We start from the raw sequence: 6,536 nt of genomic DNA, 5'->3' as shown, positions 1-6,536 counted from the left end.
GGCCTCTGGGAGAGGCGCGAGGCGGGCTACCCGCGGGCCCCGGATGGGCGCGGTGTGGGAGGGCTGCCTTTCTGTCCCCCGGCCGGGTTCTCGGCCTGTGTTTTGTGGCCGGGTAAGTCCCGAAGAGGCGAGTACGTCGCTGCAAAGGTGGCCCGACAGGGACTTTGTCCGTGTGATCTGCTGGATGTCCCGTACCCGCTGCCTCTTCTCAGCACCGAGGAGTGTGGGAGCGCCTTCCATGCCCATCCTGCAGGGACTGCAGGTGCGGTGCAGCTTGAGTGGGCTGCTGGGGTGCCAAATATCGCACGGGCAGAAAGGGCCTGGTTTAATGCTTTGAGAGAACCGGTTTCCAAAGCTATTAGTCAAATGAGTTGAAAGAAGGAACTGCTCAGGGAAATCTGAATTACAATTGGGAATTTACCTAACTTTTTTAAAAAGTGAACAACCGCTGTTACAGCCTTAGACAGGTTTTAGCAGTCCCCTAATAATAAGCCTAAGAGAACAGGTTGCTAACACAGAACAAATCTTGATTGGTAGGTGGATACAAACAACCCAACTTAATACATGCAATTATTAAATAACCTGCATTGCTTTAAAGGTTGTTGGACATACATCATCATTTTTCTGTGTTACTGGTGTATTTTGTGAAGTCTTTGTAATCCCAGGTCCCTTTATATGTCAGTAACTGAGGAGGAATGCTGAAAAATTTGAGGATAAATTGTTAGAAGATAGTAAGAATAGTTACAAGACTGGAAAACTTGCCTCATGGTGGCAGATGCGAAGAGCTGCTGACCTTGTTAGAGAAGGGTCACGGGCTGTAAGTGGGCTGTATAAAACAGTCGTAAGTGTTTCTTCAGTCTAGCGGATTCAACAAGGTCTAATACTTGGCATTTGAAGGAAATAAACAGAACTGGTAAGGCATTTAATAAGTTTATCAGTAATGTTATTTAATCATTGGTACAATTTAATGAAGATAGCTTAGGTACTCCATTACTGGAAATACTGAATCAAGATTTGATCTTGCTGTATTCTCAAAATATGCTTTAGTTCAACCGCATGTATTTAATTGAGGGAAAAATTAAGTTACAGAGAACCTGTGGACAGCGTTAAACCAGACGTGAGGCTCATTATGCCACTCATTCATAAAATATGACTTTAGTGTTAGTTGTCCAGTCAGTCCTCTTGCCAGTGCACATCTATCTTCTGCTGTTGCTGCTACTGTAGAAATATGCTGAGAACAGGAATAAAGGTTAAATCAATCATGTCACAGCCTTTTTAAAAGTAATCTCTGCTTTTAGTGCTGCTTTACAAAAATCTCACTACTTGTAAAATAGCCTATGGCCTTGTAGAATGATAGGGAGATCATTAAATCTCATATCTGTCTGCTTTTGCATTTTCAGTGGGGATTTCTTGTGGTCTTTTTTCCCCCTTCCCCATATTGATATGGCCATATCAATACTTTAAAAATTGATGAAGTGAATGGAATAAGACCAGACTGTTCTTTTAATCTTTTTCTTTTCCATGTATGTTTCTACTGGTAGCAGATTTGTCTCAGAGTAATAATTTCACCACTCTACTTAATAAAGTAAAAGTTAATCACTTACATAAAGCTTTTTGTAAGGTGGATACATAACAGAGTGAAAAAGGCTCTGGCAAGCCAGAGCAGCTCCAGAGAAATGTGGTTGAAAGCATGCAAGTGTTCTGAGCTGGGAGTTTTCTAAAGCTTACAGTAGAGACCGCCTTTAAGAATTTTTGTGAGAGTTGCCCTTTAAATTAGGTAATCTTGCACTAATGCACTGCTCATTTGCTATAACCCTCTGGCTGGTTTCAGTATGTTCAACTGGACTGCAGTATTTGCTGAGCAAAACATCAGAATCTAGATAGACAGATTTTTTTTTATTATATACGTTATGAACATACATCCAAACACCAGCCAGTATCCAACCAACCTGGCAGCTGCTCGCTTACTCACTTAGTCACTCACCTCCCTGCAGAGGGACAGGGGATAGAATAGGAAGAACAGAAGCAAGAAAACGTGTGGGTCGAGATAAAGGCAGTTTAATAGATGAAGGAAAGAGGAAGCAGGAAAAGCAATACTAAAGAAGTCACTCATGTCTCACAAACAGACCAATGCCTAACCAGCCTTTAAGCCATCTTGGAAGCCAGCTCCTTCTTCCTCTAGCTCCAGTTTTTATTGCTGAGCATGGTGCTATGTGATATGGAGTAGCCATTTGATTAATTAGGGTCAGCTGCTCTGGCTGTGTTCCCCTCCCAGGTTTCTTGGCCACCTTCTGTGGGTGGACATGATGATAAAGTAGGGAAGAAGAGAAAGCCTTGACCCTGTGCAAGCACTGTTCAGCAGTAGCTGAAGTATTGCTTTGTTATCCACACGATTTTAGTCACAAATCCAAACCATAGCACCATACAGAAGAAGATTAACTGCATCCCAGCCAGATCCAGTACATACACGAACAGTTTTGGATTCAAAAAAAAAAAAAAAAACGGAAAATTACACTGAATCTTTAGAATGACTTGAACTTAAATTCAATTTAGAGATTAAATGCTCATGTCATACATGGCATTTCATGTTTCGTTTGAAAACATGTAGAGTCAGTCATGGAAGGTATGAGGCTAGTGCATTTCCGTTTCCATCTGCAAGCTTGCACCTCCTGAGTAAGTTGTGATACCCTAGAGCTGCAGAGTTGGTTGGATCAGCCATTGATGTCGTACAGAAATTATACACTGAAAGACATAGTTTCATAGTGGCTCCAGTGACTGAACCAACTCATCTTTGGCTGCAGGCTGCTTAGATCTGGTGCAGATGACAGTGAGTTCAGAGAAGACAAAGAGCCAAGAACCACCTGTTTAGTAGCAAGCTTTGGTTAGGTGTAATGTGAAACCACTTGCTCAGTTTGCCAGGAAGAATGAGAGAAAATACAAAACAATGCATTGATGTTCAGAAAAGAACTGTAACGTTATATATGAGGGATCAGATATTCTGTATTTCTAACATAAATACTTTCTAAAATCAGTATAATCTTTCAGATTATGAATTGTGTCTGAAATTCAAGGCTGAATGGAATATTTTTACAGGAATTACATGATACAGTTAGACTGATGAAAAGAGGGCAAAAATGATAAAGAATGTGTTGCTTTCACATAAAATATTAGAAGTTTTCCTTTTCAAATACCTGTCAGCAGACTTAGGATACATTGCAGTAGGCCATTTTACTGAACCTGCTAGCATGAATGCAAATCTCTCATACTTTTTGTCTGTTGAGTATATAGAGGGTCCATTTTTTGGATGATGTAGTGAATGCACAACAGTGGAGCTACGATACTGGTGTGCCGCTATAACGCGTGTTCATGCATGAGGGTCCTACTGGCTAGCTAACTCCCTGACCACAACACAGAGCTATAGTATGTCTTTCCTGCTTTCAGAAACTCCCAAATTGTTCGTTGCTGCTTGATGCTGACACACAGTGTGAGCAAACAGCAAAGATTCTGTAATGTGTGAAATAGAGGTAGGCAAGCGTGTCGCAGTAACCAGATGACCAAGTTCCAGTTACTGTGTTTTGGCCTTGACAGGTCTCTCTGAATGTTAGCAATGAACGTGAGTTTCTTCTGTTGTAGTCTGGACAAATAGCTATTTGAAAGAAATCTGTGAAATCAACTGGATAGCCCTACCAGTGATGATGTTTTCATATTTTATGTATCTTGGGTCATATGTCAAATACCAAAAGTGAAACTATGTTGGATGATGTTAACAAAAAAAATTATGTTAGTGGTTCATAATTGCATGGGTTTCTATCTATTTCAGCATTTCTCTGCAGAGTTTAATAATATGCTCTCTTCAGGTTTTTTGTGTTTAAATCTGACTCCATAGATGTAATAAGAAGTGGAAACAGATTTTAGAGGACACGCAGAACCTCTTCATTCTGTTTTAACTCCCCCCCCCCCCCCTTGTTTTTTGACGTGTCCATCTGCTATAGTATCTTTTTTTCTGTCTTCTATCTCTGCTTGTGTACATTGTTCCTGTGCATCCATTGGTTTGGTCATATCGTAGCATATAAGGTGCAGCTTATTTCTAACTGTAAATGAGTGGAATAAAAACCATGGAAGTAACCAGGTAATAACAACAGCAAAGTGTATCAGCATGGCTGACATCCTTCAAGAGTTTCACAACATTTGCAGCCTTTTACATTGAGTTTATGCCTTCAGAGACGTCAGGAAATTTTAAATGTAATGCTTTTGACTGCTGTCTATGCCAGCACCATATTCAAAATGAGAACTGTGTTGCAGAACATGGGGTCTTTGTGCTTCATACAGAAAGTAAAATTAAGGGGTTTAGGCAGTTTCCATTCCTCAGTTTTAGCCTGAACAAGACAGAAGGCGGCGCTGTATTTGGGGAATGAGATGTCAGCAAATAGTGGTAACTTTCAAATGAAGTACTGCTGTACAAGGGAATATTTTGTTGAGTATTTTCCAAAACAGATTTCTACAGATATGTATGTTTGGGGTTTTTTTGTTTGTTTGATTGGGGTTTTTTTTTAATGTAGGAGATGAAAAATTCATGCTGAAGTCAAGAAAGTTTTGATTTTTTTTTTTTCCTAAAATGGAGTTAATTTTTGTTAATTCTTCAACTTATCTTTAAAATTTACAGACCCTTCTTATCCTAGAAATATTCTTCCTGTACACCAGTTAACTTTCGATCTGAGAAAGAGTGAATATGGCAGTGGTTCCTAAAATGAACAGAACTATAGGGAGAAGGTGCAGCTCCTTCTTTGGATACATCTACACGGAACTTTGAGTTCGCATTTTGTATTTGCACTCTGGGCTTTAGGAAAACACCTAGAAAATAGAGGTAAGAAACTCTTAACTCTTACTACCCTTTCTCATACCGTGCAACCACTCACAATATGCTGAGAATGCACTTAGCCTGACTTCTACCAGGCTGAATCCTGTCTACTTTTAATGCAATTTATATGGAGGGAAAATATGTCCAAATTCATCCATTACTATTTTAGTTTAACTTCTGTGGCTTCAACATTAACATTTTTAAGATTTTTTTTTTTTCTGGTATGGGTTGAAAATGCTGATACAGTTTTTACAGCTTAATAGTAGATTTTGGTGTGTGGATTTTTTGATGTTTGTTTGCATTATTTACCTTTTTACTAGCTAGCTTTCTACAGTATCCACCCTTCTATAGTAATTCATAATAGAAGCAGCTCCTGTAGATAAAAATGTTTCCTGCTTTCTCTGGCACGTGGATGCATCTCCTGTGGAAAGCAGTCAGTGAGGCATCTCCCTGTTCCACGAAGAGGCTAGCAAATGAGAGCATTTGTAAGAGCAGGTTTTTTGCCTGAGAGGGTTTAGGATTTGCTTCCAAGAGATGTGTGAATGCTGAGAAAAGCATGTATATTGTTAGTAGGTTTCAACTTGATTTATAGGGACCCACATTTCTGCTGAAAAAAACCCAGAGGAGCAAACCAGAGAAGCCTGAGGACTTCTGCTCTACTTGTTTCTGCAATAGGCATTCTTTTTACATGGTCAGGTCCTATTTTTCTGCCTTTGACCCAACCCACTCCGTAGGGGCCGAGTAGATTCTTTTAATCAGCAAGTGTGGCCACCTAGTGGGGGAAAAAAAAAAAGGTAAAAATAAATTAAATAACGGCATGTAGGAAAAACGGTAATACCTTGAGCACAGGTAGATGCCCAGCTAGAAAAACAACAAACACAAGAGTAAAAATTCAAGCCCCAGTGTCTCATGCCTTGCTATTACCATATAATTTTCACAATCCTATATTTTGCTTTTCCTCTGTATAAATAGTTCTCTCTTGTTCCGACAGCTTTATCCTTATCCAGTTAGTCCTCTTAACCAGATCAAATTCATCCCTAATTTCTAACACCTGAACTTCTGTTTAAATCTCAATTTAGCCTTTACTAGATATTGCACCTGACGGATGGATCACAAGGCAAGACATAACCTATCATTTTATTTTGTTTATTAAATTACCAACAATTACTGCTTTATTTGGCAGGCACACTCTAAATTTCAACAACAAATACAGTTGAAATATGAAATGAACTGAACATGTTGAGAATGTGCAAGAGCATCTTTACTTTCCAACTGGTCGTGGATGTTCTATATCAGCGGGGCAGTACAGGCATGTCTACAGCCGAAAAGCACACCTAATTTTGAGGAAGGGCACAGGCATGGCCACAGCTAAATTATAGCTGATGATAACAGCTGTTACCTGAGAACATGAAGCTATGTTCATGCACACTAGAAGCTAGCTGATCATAGTACTGACATGTGCTGTTGGTGCCTCTGGCAGCCAGAGCAGGTAGTCAGGCACCCCTAGCGCCTGGTGGCCCAGTCATCACAGAACAATCGCTGCCCCAGCCTCTCATCTTCCATTTGTAGGAAAGGGTCCTGAGAATTCAGTTTTAATTTAGCTTCCTTCATTGTAAATCCTTATCAAACAAATGTTAGATCCAAGAATAAAATGGCAGCAGCTGGTAATGTTTGTTAA

The sequence above is a fragment of the Strigops habroptila genome, chromosome 1 (assembly GCF_004027225.2).
Source record: "Strigops habroptila isolate Jane chromosome 1, bStrHab1.2.pri, whole genome shotgun sequence".
Classification (NCBI taxonomy): Eukaryota; Metazoa; Chordata; class Aves; order Psittaciformes; family Psittacidae; genus Strigops; species Strigops habroptila.
Note: the sequence above shows the minus strand (reverse complement) of the source record.